Source organism: Anabrus simplex, chromosome 1, assembly GCF_040414725.1.
Source record: "Anabrus simplex isolate iqAnaSimp1 chromosome 1, ASM4041472v1, whole genome shotgun sequence".
Classification (NCBI taxonomy): domain Eukaryota; kingdom Metazoa; phylum Arthropoda; class Insecta; order Orthoptera; family Tettigoniidae; genus Anabrus; species Anabrus simplex.
The window spans coordinates 1,542,230,156-1,542,247,189 of record NC_090265.1 but is presented as its reverse complement, the minus strand read 5'-3'; the positions used below and the strand labels follow the sequence as shown (position 1 = coordinate 1,542,247,189).

Sequence of the window (17,034 nt, the reverse complement as noted above, 5' to 3'; positions counted from 1 at the left end):
TTGGACTGACACAAGGAAAGTTAGATGACTCAAGACATTCAAGAACTGGAGTAATAAGCCTCATAAACAGAAGGGAGTAATCCCTTTTTAAGCTGCATACACCAGCTAACAAGTAGGTACTGCAACACTTAATATGCTTGACATGCGGTGAATGGAGAGAAACAATCAAGATGATTTCAACTGTGTCAACTGTATGCTCTGTTCCAGGCAGATATTGGGACAATAGTCTCTGTCTACGCTATCACATAGAGATAGAAACACTTGTGCATATCCTGGGACCCTGTCCATATGGTGAACTGCAGCACAATACTCACCAGGTCCCTGATTGCTGATGGTCTAAGACTAAAAGACTACACAACCTCCACTGATGGGTGTAACAGATAAATAGACATCATCGCCATTGACCATCACACATCAGTAAGCTACATAATCGACCTGACTACCCAGTTTGACCAAGTGAGATGGCCATGTAGTTAGGGGCACGTAGCTGTGAGCTTGCATTTGGGAGATAGTGGGTTCGAACCCCACTGTCGGCAGCCCTGAAGATGGTTTTCCATGGTTTCCCATTTTCAAACCAGGCAAATGCTGTACCTTAGTGAATTCCATGGCCACTTCCTTCAAACTTCTAACCCTTTCCTATCCCACTGTTGCCTTAAGACCTATCTGTGTCAGTGCGACGTAAAGCCAATCGTAAAAAATATCCGGTTTGAGACAAATGAAAATCAACCTGAAAAAGTTGACCTTGAAAGAAGATGAGTCTCTGTGAAACCATACAAACTCACTACAAAGATAAATATAAGCTTGAGTCTATAAGCATCACTGGCCTCATGCTCAGTGCCCAAGAGACCATTCCTGGTTACTCGCGGACCTCTTGAAAAGATTTGGAATAAGTACTGACCTCCACTCAATTGTGACAGCTGCATTTAAGGGGTCGATAGCAGCTTTCAGAAACCACACCTATAGACCTTACCAACCACCTTGAAGTTACCTTTAATTTAACCCTCGGATGGGTACATCAGAATATGATGTGAATGGGCATATCGGGCCTTTCATGACCCCACTAGTTTATTTTAGGAGAAGAAGGATCATTCTAAATTTGAACTAAATTCACAATTAACATTTATTTGGAAGCATTAATAAACCTTAACACTGAAATAATTAATTAATTAATAAACCCCTTTATACATATGGGATTATTTTTTTACATTTGTTGGACAGTTTCACAAAACAATTATTATTTTAAGATCCTCTTTGGTTATATACTATAAACTTAATAATGTTTCTGTATTGTCACTGTAAAGCTTATCAAAAGAGATCATAGAAGTCCTACCTTACAATACAAATACTGTACCAATTTAATTAACATCAACTAGTATACGTTTCGTCCTTGTATCATGGACATCGACAGCGATAGCTTAAATGCCATTTAAAAATAAAAGATAAAAGTATCACGTAACAAGAAATGGGTTAAATTATATAGAGGCTAAAATATCAAGCCCTGGTTGTTTAAAATTCTTTCAGTGACTGAAAAATAAAGCACAAACTTGGGCTCTTCTTAGATCATGTTGATTTATACATTATAATACCATTTTTTGAGTGTGGAGAAAATGTTGACTTGTTCTGTGTGGGACATTGTGAGAAATCACGCTCAAGCCAGGTTGCATGTTATAAATCACATTACCGAGCTCGATAGCTGCAGTCGCTTAAGTGCGGCCAGTATCCAGTATTCGGGAAATAGTGGGTTCGAGTCCCACTGTCAGCAGCCCAAAAGATGGTTTTCCGTGGTTTCCCATTTTCACACCAGGAAAATGCCTTAATTAAGGCCACGGCTGCTTCCTTTCAATTCCAAGGCCTTTCCTATCCCATCGTCGCCATAAGACCTATCTCAGTGCGACGTAAACAAATAGCAAATAAATCTCATTCTGTACTGATGGTTATCACTTTACAAATAAAAAGTGTTATATAATCCTCCTTTTCAATACAAAACAACAATCTATATTAGATGGGATGATATCTATACATGTTTCAGCCTATCTAAAGGCCATCATCAGTAGAAGATAAATATTACATTTATGCAAAGAAATAAAAACACTGATGAAGTATGTGGAATTAAAATACAATGATCATGATTGACATAGTAAAAACATGTTAAGGTAGAAAATCCTTTCATCTAAAAACTCGTTTGATTGACATAAAACTTGCTGGTCCTTTTTTAAAAGTGGAACACTGTGTTGTGCAGCATAGTGAAACCGCCAATAAAGGGAATAATAAGTGTGCATCATCTGTAATTGGAAAAAAGGGAATGAATGGATGAAGCAAAAAACCAAAAATATCGCGTGAAAAGAAATGGATTGATCAACTTGCTCGTTAAGAGGCTGTCGTCCCAAATGGGACTAGGTAAACAAAACATAGTCCATTTTTACTAACAATAATTTTAATGTAGTCAAAAAAAGATCCCATGAACAGAACTCAGAGTGAACTGAAATCTCTAATTAAGAACCTCTTATTTCTGTTTAATGATCCTGAGAAATCCAAATTTTTTGTCATGAACCCCAAGTTACCTACAGCAAAAGCATTGCCGAAGATTCGCAAGGCCGAAGTCTGCATAAGGTCCGTTATTAATTTCAGAAACAGTCCGACGTACAAAATATCTCAGTAGGTACATTCACGGTTTTCTCGAAACATATTATATTTTCCAGGTTAATACGTCAGTTAAAAATTCCCCAGAATTACACTATTACACCCTTCACTTCTTTGATACTGTTAGTATGTACCTATTAACAAAACCATTAAATTAGTAAAAGCTAATCTTTTCAAATTTAGTAAATTGAGTGTATTGAGTGTAGGTGAGATAGACGAGTTTATTCAGATCCTCAAATTTACATTAAGTAATAATTTCTTCACTTTTAATAATACTATAGGCCTATATCAACAGAAGGGTCTTCCTATGGGGTCACCGGCCTCGGGAATCCTCGCTGACATTTACGTTGATTTTCTTGAACACACTCATACCATAGGCAAAATTAACGGTATCAATCACTGGACATGTTACATCGATGACACATTTGTATTATCCTAGATTCTCATACTATAGATAGCAATACAGTATTTGAATGACTTAATAGCTTTGACCCTCATATAAAGTTCACAATAGAGTCCGAAAACAACATCCCTTTAATTATCTTGATCTAACTATTACTCACAATCATAATCCTTTCCTTTAATATTTACAGGAAGACCACTCACACAATTAACACAACAACAGACTTCTCTACACCTGGGGATGCAAAAGAAGGCAGCTTTTAATAGCATGATTTTCAAAGCACTTACTGTTCCTTTGATCTCGTAAGAACTGTAGGAAAGAAATCAACACCATTTATACAATAGCCGAATGTAATGATATCAACAAAGCCTTTGTGACAAAATTCTCAATAAATTCAGAGGTAAACCAAGACCACCTTCGAATAATGATAACAAAAAATATTTTTAAAAAAGCATAAGTTAAAAATAGCTTTCAAGACCACTCACACCAATGCTAAAATAGTTTTTAATTCCTATACCATCAATGGCAACAGCAAATTTACGAACTCTGGAGTATACAAATTAAAGTGCCAGTATTCTTTTTCAATGTACGTAGGACAAGCAGGTCGTAATTTCAATATAAGATACTCCGAACATCTTAACACCTTGAAGTATAACCGCTACTCAGCCATGAGCGAACATTGTAAGGAACAAAATCATAAATACACAACAATTGACCAGGATTTAATGATTTTACAGTATGAACAAAAAGGTCCCTTACTCAATATAATCAACAAGAAAAATGTTTTATTGGAAACCTTTGTCCTGCTCATCTGTCAACAATTTGTTAATAAAAACGAGTTTCACTACCGACGTACCAGAACTAGACCCGCCCTTCCCTCAATATCCTCCTCCCGTACCTTACTCCTCCTCCTTTCTTCCTTCTGCTTCCCACCCAACCATATGAGCTCTGACACGTTGAAAGCTACACACAAGCTTAGTGTCAATGTGACACAAGACTGACAAGGTCGTACAATTTGAGACGACGAGTAAGTTGATCGAGCCTTTCCTTTTCATGAGATATATATGGTTTTTTTTCATCCATTCATTCTATCTTTTCCCATTACAGATGAAGCATACTTGTTATTCCCTTTATTGACGGTGTCACTACGGTGCCCAACACAGTGTTCCACATTTTAAAAAAGGATTAGCAAGTTTTACATCAACCAAACAAGTTTCTAGACGAGAGGATTTTCTACCTCAACATGTTTTTACTATGTTAATCATGATCACTTCATCAGTGTTTTTATTTGTTTGCATAAAGAATGGTGTGAAAAAGTTGCTCATAGGGTCGGTTGGTACATGCATTTCAGTGGGCTTGGCAGACTGATATGTAATAGCAACTTCTGGCTCGGTGAGGAAATCAACGGGAAACTACCTCACTCCTCATTCCCCTACTACTCCTCTTCAGTGATGCCTAGGCCATCTATGACAGCTGATGGCAGAGCTGTTGAGAATCCAACCACCCTTAGGGCTGAAGACTGAACATACATACAAATGTAACATTTGAGCTTTTACTGAGGATGGCCTTTAGATGGGCTGAAACAAATATAGATATCATCCCATCTAAAATTGTTGTTTTGTATTGAAAAAATGAAAAAATGGAATGGCGTATGGCTTTTAGTGTCGGGAGTGTTTTGAGGACAAGTTTGGGTCGCCAGAGGCAGGTCTTTTGATTTGAGGCCCGTAGACGACCTGTACGTCGTGATGAGAATGAAATGATGATGAAGATGACACATACATCCAGCCCCGGTGTCAGCGAAATGAACCAATTATGGTTAAAATACGCGACCCTGCCGGGAATCAAACCCGGGACCCCTGTGACCAAAGGCCAGGACGCTAGTCATGGAGCTGGATGTTGTTTTGTATTGACAAGAAGGATTATATAAGACTTTTTGTTTGTAAAGCAAGCCAGGGGAGAAAAGAATGGGATGAAAAGCGACAGAAAAGCAACTTACATCCGAACCTTCATACAAAATCTTTAGATGATGATGATGATGATGATGATGATGATGATGATGATGATGATGATAATAATAATAATAATGTCCGCCTCTGTGGTGTAGTGGTTAGCGTGATTAGCTGCCACCCCCGGAGGTCCGGGTTCGATTCCCGGCTCTGCCACGAAATTTGAAAAGTGGTACGAGGGCTGGAACGGGGTCCACTCAGCCTCGGGAGGTCAACTGAGTAGAGGTGGGTTCGATTCCCACCTCAGCCATCCTCGAAGTGGTTTTCCGTGGTTTCCCACTTCTCTTCCAGGCGAATGCCGGGATGGTACCTAACTTAAGGCCACGGCCGCTTCCTTCCCTCTTCCTTGCCTATCCCATCCGACCTTCCCATCCCTCCACAAGGCCCCTGTTCAGCATAGCAGGTGAGCCGCCTGGGCGAGGTACTGGTCATTCTCCCCAGTTGTATCCCACGACCAAGAGTCTGAAGCTCCAGGACACTGCCCTTGAGGCGGTAGAGGTGGGATCCCTCGCTGAGTCCGAGGGAAAAACCGAACCTGGAGGATAAACAGATGATGATGATGATGATGGTGATGATGAATAATAATAATAATAATAATAATAATAATAATAATAATAATAATAATAAAACCTTCACTAAAAACTGGAGGCAGAATAAAAAAATCTTAAACATAAAAACCAAGGCCAATAAGGGAAACACTGTAGTTGTAACGAACTGCCAACAATACATCCATAAAATTGAGTGATTTTTCTCGGACAAGGCATTCAGAACTGTCAAAAGGGATCAAACACCAAGTATTCTAAGGAAATTTAGAAAGTTTTTAAAGAATTCCTTCTTCTTACTAAATGAAAGTCAATCAATCAATCAATCAATCAATCAATCAATCAATCAATCAATCAATCAATCAATCAATCAATCAATCAATCAATCAATCAATCAATCACTACTGATCTGCATTTAGGGCAGTCATTCAGTTGGCAGATATCCTATCTGTTGTTTTCCCAGCCTTTCCTCAAATGATTTCAGAGAAATTGGAAATTTATTGAACATTTCCCTTGGTAAGTTATTCTAATCCCTAACTCCCCTTCCTATAAAAGAATATTTGCTCCAATTTTTCCTCTTGAATTCCAACTTTATCTTCATATTGTGATCTTTCGTACTTTTAAAGGCACCACTCAAACTTATTCGTCTACTAATGTCATTCCATGCCATCTCTCCACTGACAGCTTGGAACATACCACTTAGTTCAGCAGCTCATCTTCATTCTCCCAATTCTTCCCAGCCCAAACTTTGCAACATTTTTGTAACGCTACTCTGGTGTCGGAAATCACCCAGAACGAATCGATCTGCTTTTCTTTGGATTTTTTCAGTTTTTGAATCAAGTAATCCTGGGGAGGGTCTCATACACTGGAACCATACCGTACTCTAGTTGGGGTCTTACCAGAGACTTATATGCCCTCTCCTTTACATCCTTACTGTAACCTCTAAACACCCTCGTATCCATGTGTAGAGTAGGATGGGCCGCGTGATGCAAAGTAGCGCTGTGAAGAGGAGGCGAACCTCCTGTTGATTGAATCGGATAATACGATTACAGCGCTCCTCCGGTGACCTCCGGTACTACCGACGGAGGCAAAGCAGCTACGGAGCTCCGGAGATTAACCGGACGGCCGCCTCCTATTCGCAAGAGTAGCTCCGAGTGTAAGGACGTAGTGGGCTGTAATTTCAAACTTACGTCCATGAATGTAGGCGCCCTATAAAAATCGTTACCTACGTACACAAAAATTGATCTATATCTATGTAATTATCATCATCATCATCATCATCATTATCTGTTTACCCTCCAGGGTCGGCTTTTCCCTCGGACACAGCGAGGGATCCCACCTCTACCGCCTCAAGGGCAGTGTCCTGGAGCTTCAGACTCTTGGTCGGGGATACAACTGGGGAGAATGACCAGTAACTCGCCCAGGCGGCCTCACCTGCTATGCTGAACAGGGGCCTTGTGGAGGGATGGGAAGATTGGAAGGGATAGGCAAGGAAGAGGGAAGGAAGCGGCCGTGGCCTTAAGTTAGGTACCATCCCGGCATTCGCCTGGAGGAGAAGTGGGAAACCACGGAAAACCACTTCCAAGATGGCTGAGGTGGGAATCGAACCCACCTCTACTCAGTTGACCTCCCGAGGCTGAGTGGACCCCGTTCCAGCCCTCGTACCACTTTTCAAATTTCGTGGCAGAGCCGGGAATCGAACCCGGGCCTCCGGGGGTGGCAGCTAATCACGCTAACCACTACACCACAGAGGTGGACAAATGTAATTATATCGACATATAATACCTATCCCATATACCTGTAGGTATAAATCCTGTAAATACAACAAGCGTCCGCCTCTGTGGTGTAGTGGTTAGCGTGATTAGCTGCCACCCCCGGAGGCCCGGGTTCGATTCCCGGCTCTGCCACGAAATTTGAAAAGTGGTACGAGGGCTGGAACGGGGTCCACTCAGCCTCGGGAGGTCAACTGAGTAGAGGTGGGTTCGATTCCCACCTCAGCCATCCTGGAAGTGGTTTTCCGTGGTTTCCCACTTCTCCTCCAGGCGAATGCCGGGATGGTACCTAACTTAAGGCCACGGCCGCTTCCTTCCCTCTTCCTTGCCTATCCCTTCCAATCTTCCCATCCCTCCACAAGGCCTCTGTTCAGCATAGCAGGTGAGGCCGCCTGGGCGAGGTACTGGTCATACTCCCCAGTTGTATCCCCCGACCAAGAGTCTGAAGCTCCAGGACACTGCCCTTGCGGCGGTAGAGGTGGGATCCCTCGCTAAGTCCGAGGGAAAAACCGAACCTGGAGGGTAAACAGATGATGATGATGATGATGAAATACAACAAGCAATATATCTAAATAGGTTCAGTTGTTTCTCAGAAAAGTGCAGGCCGTACCTGTGCAGAAGTTACACAGTACACTTCGTTCATTATTATTATTATTATTATTATTATTATTATTATTATTATTATTATTATTATGGAAATATTCCCATTATATTGGCGCTAGAATACAGTAGTTTCAAGTAAAATTTGAATTCGGTTTTAATTTCTGGACATTTGTAGAAAACGCGAAAGACGTGCAGAAGTATGTGATAATTATTTACCAACGGACGGAGGAGTTCAAGCGGTTCGTCTGTAAGTGCTGCGCTGTAAAACATAGCACAAATGACTCCTAAACTACGGCTCCGCGGCGTAGATGGCAACGCATCCGCCTGTCATCCGGCGGCCCCAGGTTCGGTTCCCGGTCGGGTCAACGCCTTTTCGTTGTAAATTATTAATATCCCTGGTCTGGGGACTGGGTGTTTGTGTCATCCTTAACGTTCCTTTCCTCACATTCAACACTTTACACTACTGCCATTTACATAATACACGCAGGTTTCTTCACATTTGGTGCGAGTAGGGGCAAAATATCTTCATAGGTCGACGCCCCGAACAAATAACATTTTTAAAAAAGTTAAAGAAGGAGTGTAATTTCGCCCAATAATAGCGACAAGTTATAAATTCCTGTGAAAATGCTCGTTCATTCCTCCCGTATGAAGTTCACACTACGCACTTGTCATTCAATCTTTGTACGTAAGAATGCTATCTGTAATATCGTCCAATAGTTTCTCACGATAATAGTGACAAGTTATAAATTCCTGTGAAAATGCTCGTTCATTTCTCCCGTACGAAGTTCACACTACGCGCTTGACATTTAATCGGAGGTTCTGATACATAATTACGTTTGTACGTAAGAATGCTATCTGTAATATCATCATCATCATCATCATCATCATCTGTTTAACCTCCAGGATCGGCTTTTCCCACCTCTACCGCCTCAAGGGCAGTGTCCTGGAGCTTCAGACTCTTGGTCGGGGATACAACTGGGGAGAATGACCAGTACCTCGCCCAGGCGGCCTCACCTGCTATGCTGAACAGGGGCCTTGTGGAGGGATGGGAAGATTGGAAGGGATAGAGACAAGAAAGAGGGGAGGAAGCGGCCGTGGCCTTAAGTTAGGAGAAGTGGGAAACCACGGAAAACCACTTCCAGGATGGCTGAGGTGGGAATCGAACCCACCTCTACTCAGTTGACCTCCCGAGGCTGAGTGGACCCCGTTCCAGCCCTCATACCACTTTTCAAATTTTCGTGGCAGAGCCGGGAATCGAACCCGGGCCTCCGGGGATGGCAGCTAATCACGCTAACTACTACCAGGCGGACATCTGTAATATCGCCAAATAATTAAGGTATTAACTGAGGGGCCTAGTTTCGCACAATAGTAGCGACAAGTTACAAGTTCCTGAGAAAATGCTTGTTCATTTCTCCCGTACCAATTTCACACTACGCGCTTGTAATTCAATTGGAGGTTCTCCGGAGGCACCGATTGAAAGCGCCCGGAGCCTCCGCTCCGTAAACAACCGCTCAACCGCTCCGTTAACAGTGCTAATGCAAAGCTCCCGATGCATTCTGAGCAAACGATGCAGTACGTGCCTCATGATGCTATCTCGATGGCGTATAGTGACGTCAGGCGCATGAGTCCTTTGTCTCGAGGCAGTGCTGGGAAACGTATCGAGAGCTTTCGATGCATTTCGAGTAAGTGATGCAGTCCATGACTCGTACCGGTAATCCTATCTCGAAGTTTGAATCGGGACATCATGCGCATGTTATCCCTCGACTATACTACGCCTGATGATCAACTGATGACGTCTCCGAAAATCTTAATAAGTAGTTAGTGGGACGTAACGCAAATAACATCATTATAACAATATTAATGACGATACGCCCACTTCTTTTTAATCTGCTCGCAGTCAACTTACTACCTGTACTTCCTGTATTTTATTTATGCACTGTCTGCTTCCACGGCGAAATGGTTAGCGTGCTGGCGTTTGGTACAAGGGCTTCCGGGTTCAATTCTCGGCTAGGTAAAATGTTTTATTCTTCATTGATTAGTTCCCATGGTTCGGGGACTGGATATGTGAAATAAATAGTAATGAAGAGTGTGATATATTTTTAACATTTTATTGAAACCATTTCTTTTACGACGCATCGAGTTGTGTAATAATTTGAACAGAAAGGAAAATATACCCGTAATGGCATAAAGATACTGGTGTATGTGTGCATGTATCTGAAAAGGGACTCGTTCTCGGGTTAAGTCACATTCTGGACTATCGATACTTTTATATAAGTATGGTAACAAAGTGATCGTGTCCATGAAAAGGATCATTCAAGACCAGCCACAATATTATCTGACCTGAAGGCACATACACAGGATGAAGCTGAACTCCGTCGACAAACTTTCGGAAACTGTTGAGGGAAACCTTCTGTTTATATTGGTAGAAGGTACCCGTGGTCTCCGGTGGCTCGTTATAGAGTAGAACTGGTAATTAAATTATGATTTATTCGGTTTTATTACCGCAAACAACCTTACTTCTGTGGAAATATCTTCACAACAGAGAAAAAGCCTGCAATATTCAATAACCAAAACGTACAACACAAAACTCAGAGTAGCAAAGCCTGTAATATGTAACAACCAAAACGTACGACACAAAACACAGTAATGCGATAACCCTCTGTAGAACCACGTACACTTTTATCACAGTGTGTTCAATATTTTCTGTCAGTGTACTGTTTTAAAGATAACAATTCCATGTCGTTGGCTTCCAGCACGTTAAAGAACTCCTGCGGGACATAATTCCCACACCCCGGCGTCTGTCAAGAACTAGCATTTAGGACGGACGTAAAAAAAAAACATTATTATGACTACTATTTTCAGTGCAATACAGATACAAAATTAACTGATCTGATGACATGGCCACGAGGTAATGAAGTTTGTTTACATTATGATTGGTGTATATTGCAAGTGTTCAAGTGGAAGAGTATTTATTATATATTGGTTATTTTGTATGTTCATTAACGTTACAATTACTTCTATTAGCGATTTGGTTGTTTCTGCACGAACAGGCGTGTGTTTGGTAGCCGAAACTCCGATTGCAAAACAAAAACAAACAAAATTATTTGAAGAGAAGATTCGAACCACCACAAAACGTAGCGGAAGATAATAACCACCGATGCTATTTAGCCAACTGAGCCATACTAACAGCTCGATTTCGATGTTTGCTAATCATTTCTGTTTCTACCATATTCGTCCTGGCTGAGGTCCAATTGGAGCGTGCCTCGAGATGCATCGAGATAATGACGTCAGGCTCGAGTATCTCAAACGAGAGTTATGGAAATCCCTACGTAGACCTCGAAGATGCATCGAGAGTGGTGTCGTCAGTCTCGAGTATCTCGAACGAGAGTTATGGAAATCCCTACGTAGACCTCGAAGATGCATCGAGAGTGGTGTTGTCAGTCTCGAGTATCTCGAACGAGAGTTTTGCCCACCACTAGTGTAGAGATCTGTACCCATTATTTAGGATCCCTTTTATTATATATATGTGTGTGTGTGTTTTTACGTCTATGAATATCTTGAAAAACGACGTAACTTCGTCTTAATCGTTCTTCGAATGTATAACATCACATTTAAGGAGCCAGCATATATTGAATTCCTTGACTTACAACTTAAAGATTTCCATCAGCAACTCAAGGATTCCTATCTTTTTAACATAGTGCCACACGTCTCTATAATTCTTTTCTCAATATCTCACATGGTATGTACATTTATGAGACCTTATGCGTCTTTACATTGTTTAATTTCTTCAGTATTTATGTTTATATTTTGCTTTAGGCTGATGATGACCTATTATTAGGTCAAAACTAGTTCCTAATCATTTATGTAATTTAAACTCTGTACATTTTGTATTGGAAAGGTGGACCTTAATAATACATCAGTTTAACAATATTGTGATTGGAACCTACTTGAAGATGCAGTGCTAAACGAGTGTCTCATAAGCACCACATCAGTGGGCGTAGCAGCGGAGTGTTGCTCAATGTAGCGTACGGCAAGTTCTAAAGCGGCCGTGGCATCTGAATGTGACACTAGTTGTTCATTGTTCATCTCATCCAAAAATCCATAAAAGAGTAGCTTATAATAGTATGGTTCATCGAGCCTTTAGTGTGACAATGACCGAAAGTGATCTTAAAAAGAATTGAACAATATCCGTATGATTGCTAAACTCAATGGGTAAAATAGTTCTTTCATTGCAGGTATTATCAATAAATACAAACATCATCCTGTAACCACTCTGAAAAAAGAAAAACCAAAAGTTTCTTTATTTTCTACCTTTACGTTCAATAAAGATATTTATAAGGTCACTAACGTTTTTAAAAACCATGATGTTAACATTTCCTTCAGAACCAACCATAGCACGGTGAAATCCTGACATTCACCTCCCCGCGGTAGAGAGGGGGCAACGACTGCATATAAAAATAATATTTTGTATGCAGGCGGCTAACGAATGATGGGACCGATTATCTCCCGGTATAAGAAGATCCCCTATACCAAGTGCCAACAGTCTCTTTGAGAGTGCATGAGCGGGTATGGGTAAGGGCACTCTATTGACCTGGGGACAAGAAATTGTTCCCAAAGGCGGAGGAACCAGTTTGGTCAACGGCATTAGGATGCAGAAGGCAACGAGAAACCACTGCATTAAAGATCCTGAGGGATAGTCCAATAAATCCACATGGCATGGCTGCAACGTCAAGATCGGAGCTGGTCGTGTGGATCGTCTACCTCCGTTTGGAGACGACATCTTAAGAAGAAGAAGAAGAAGAAGAAAAAATCGAAAATAGGTGGGTTTTATGAATTTCTTAACGCAGAATCCGAGAAAAAAATAGTTTTGCCGTATCACGTCTGGTTTAGTGGCAATTTTACAAAATGTTATTTTGTTCTTACGTAAAATTGTTGATACTTAGTATTGATTAAATTTGATGTATTAATGTAAATTTCAGCTTGCAATACGTAATCATATTTTGCATGCATTAAATACTTGCTTTATAAGCAAGTAGATGGTTTGTATTATATTTTTAATGTATATTGAAATTCGTGAAACTGAAGCATAAAGCGCCTATTTAGTTTCGGCTGTGCAGTTGCTTTTAAATTAATATAACCGTACCTTGAATAAAAATTACATGGTTAAACATACATCGTTTTTTACTTACATAATGTACAGGTTAGATTCACACCTCCGTCTTTTCCCGTTTTCTGTGGAATTTCCGGGGTTTTTAAGTTCCCGAGTGATTTCTAGAAGGATCGTCTCGTGAAATCGACCAACAGTAATCGGCCATCATATTCACATCCCAACGTCCCTGATAGCGCCGTTCTGAATCTTTGAGATCCTGGTGAAACCTTTCATCTTGTTCTTCACTGACAGCTCCTAAATTTGGAGGGAAATAGTCCACATTCGAAGCTAAGAAATGAAGCTTAAGGCTCATATTACAACTGAGTTCCTTAAACTTTACCAACAATTTTCCTTTAAATTTCTTTGTACTGAGGGTCCTTAATGTTGCCAAGGAATTTAGTCACTACATCTTTGAATGCGTTCCACGCCTCTTTCTCAATTTTGGTCATCGTGTCCGTGAAACTTTTTCCTTCATCAGTTTACGAATCTGTGGTCAATCAAATACGCCTTCCTTGATTTTTGCATCTGACAAAGAGGGAAATTTAGTGGATAAATATTGGAAGCAGAGGCTACTTTTACCTAATGCCTTGACATAATGTTTCATCAATCCTAATTTGATGTGCAAGGGTGGAAGTAACTTTTTTCATGGTCAATAAGACTTACATTCAAGACATTTTTGGATCCTGATTGTAGTTGTTTCCTTTCTGACCAATTCACTGTATCCCAATGTTTATCCCATGCCCTGCTATCCCATTCGCATAGGAAACAGGGAAATTTTGTATAGCCTTTTTGTTGTCCCAGCAACAACGCAATGATCTTCAAATCACCGCAAATTTGCCACCCATGCTCGTGATATTTAATTTTTTCAAGCACCAACTTTAAGGTCTCGTATGTTTCAGGCATTTTTGTGGAGTGTTCAAGTAGAACGGATGCCAGAACATTTGTATTATGAAGCAAAACAGCCTTTAAACTTCTTTTGGAAGAGTCATTAAAAACACGCCAGTTACTAGGATCATACTCTTTCTTTGCCAATTGACGTAGAAGATTTGAAACATCCGTACAACATACAAGTTCATCTTCGTGAGTATAATACTTTCAGACTGTTATCTTTGCAAGGAAATTCCTTTATCAGTCCATCATAAACATTGCATAAGGGCTGGGGCTTTTAACATGTCTGTTTATTCAAGTGGTCTAAGATGAAAGACAAACGCTCAACTGTCTTACCTTCAATCCTACATACCTCGCGGTCTGTTCTGTATCTGGGGGAGTTTGTTATGAATTTACCAGGAAACCCAACTATAAAATGAAAATTTAGACAGCAATAAACCTATAATAAAATGCAAACAATAACAAATCAAATCACATAATTGTATTCTAAAAAAAGTTGCGTGAGAACATCTCTCAACATTACATCTTACGAATTCATGCAGATACTGAAACACTGAATTGCGTCAAAACTAGACATGATAGGAAAATGTAGCATCATTTTCGGAATCAGGGCAGCGATTTCCATAAGAATTACATATTTTCTATTTTGCCGCAAAATAATGTTGGCTAGTGTAATAATAACACTACAGTCTTACACAACTCATCATCTATTAATAGAAGTGATTGCTTTTCAAACTTCAGTGTGTATATAGGGTAAAATGCAACAGCTGCAATTTTTCTTATGTTGAGCAAACAGGAAGAAGCTTTAACATACATTACTCGGAAAATGTCAATGCCCTGAAGTACAATACATTTTCAGCAGTTGGTCAACACATGAACTATTATAACCATAAATTTACAGACATTAAACATGATATGGGAATTCTCAAAATTATGAATAAAGGACCCCTCCTTAACATATCAGAGAACTACTTTATACATATAGACCAATATTTTAATTCAAACTTCAATATTAATGACATATCCAAAAAACCGAATATTCTTTTTGACCTGCTCATTCAGCTTTTCGTACAATCAAAATTAAATATTAAAGGTCCGATTTTTCATTCTATCTACAGTACTTTGCTTAAACAATCTTCCATATACCCACATCCCTTAGCCCCGCCTTAATGACCTCTTCTCCCCCCCTCCGCCCCCTTTTCTCCTTCCATTTCTTTTCTTTTCGTTTCTTTTCCCCCTTCACCTCCTTCTCAGGATTTCCTTTGAACCTAACCTACCCCCAATTCTCTCTTCAGCTTATTACAACACGAAGTAATTCCCATATGACATATTTTATTTAAGTATTTTCTTCCACCTGACTTAATTCTTTCTTTCTTTCTTTCTTTCTTTCTTTCTTTCTTTCTTTCTTTCTTTCTTTCTTTCTTTCTTTATTTATTTGCTGTCATTTATTCAGAGTCAAATGTATGCTCCACATTGAACTGTGAATTTCTATCCACATTTATTTAACTCCATATATGTTAATCCTCCTCACGTAACATCCATCGTCCTTCAAGATTCTAGAAACAAAAGAACTTTCTTCTAGCATCATACTTCGCATCCACATATATATCAATTTTTTTTGCTAGGGGCTTTACGTCGCACCGACACAGATAGGTCTTATGGCGACGATGGGATAGGATAGGGCTAGGAGTTGGAAGGAAGCGGCCGTGGCCTTAATTAAGGTACAGCCCCAGCATTTGCCTGGTATGAAAATGGGAAACCACGGAAAACCATCTACAATTACAATTGATCTCTGAATGAACAACAGCATCACTTAGAAGCCAGACTTTTTCGATTTCCATGACCAGCAACTTAAGAATTACTTTTACAACTCTTTACTTTTATACGGCGCACTGAACTTTTTTATGGATCTCTATTTTAACATAGTGTAGCGCATCTCTGGATTCTTAAGCCTCCATGTGCAACAATCACCTTCCTTCAAGTTAAAAAAACAGAAGAGTCTTTCTAGCATCCATTCCGTATCTGGGGGAGTTTGTTATGAATTTACCACATGAATATGAATATCTTGAAAAACGACGTAACTTCGTCTCAGTCGTTCTTCGAATGTATAACATCACATTTAAGGAGCCAGCATATATTGAATTCCTTGACTTACAACTTAAAGATTTCCATCAGCAACTCAAGGATTCCTATCTTTAACATATTTTAATGCGCACTGGACTTTTTATGAATCTCTGTCATAGAGTTATTTTTAACATAGTGCTACACATCTCTATAATTCTTTTCTCAATATCTCACTTGGTATGTTCATTTATGAGACCGTATGCGTCTTTACACTGTTTAATTTCTTTGGTATTTATGTTTTTATTTTGCTTTAGGCTGATGATGACCTACTATTAGGTCAAAACTAGTTCCTAATCATTTATGTAATTTAAACTTTGTACATTTTGTATTGGAAAGGTGGACCTTAATATTACATTAGTTTAACTCTATTGTAATTACAGTTCAATACGGATCCATCATAATGAAACTTAGTTCATGTAATTAGGTTCCAATCACTACGGCAAAAGAAACTAGCTGACTTTATAAAGATAAACAACCAGTGATTGATGGTTTGTGATATGCAATTATGTTTACATTAAGTTATTCTAGTAAAATATGACTAATAAAATGCAAGTAAATCTTCATTCTATAATATGTTCTTTCATTTCAATATGGAGATTTTAAAAACTTGAATATTTCAGTTCGGATTAACCGGTCTTTCAGACTAATGGGTGTAGGTGTCCATCCTCAGCAATAAATTTTCGGATACCGTATGAACTGTGGTTCAGTAGGAAGTTGGATGAGGAAGAAATAGGTAGATTGAAAGTATTTAGATGTCAGGCATGGGTTGTGAGAGTAGACAGCAGGAAGTTAGATTCCAAAGCAGAGTCATGCGTTATGATACGGTAAGAGGCAGGTACAAAAGATGGATATAGATTATGGAGTCTTGAAAGAAAAAAGTAATAGTGGGCAGAAGTGTGTTATTTGA

At 39.7% G+C, this 17,034-nt stretch overlaps 1 protein-coding gene across 6 annotated transcripts in view; it reads left to right on the top strand.

Annotated features, from left to right (window-relative positions):
• LOC136858486 (protein vav) overlaps positions 1 to 17,034 on the top strand; it is a 705,311-nt gene that overhangs the window by 643,847 nt on the left and 44,430 nt on the right. The window lies entirely within an intron of this gene.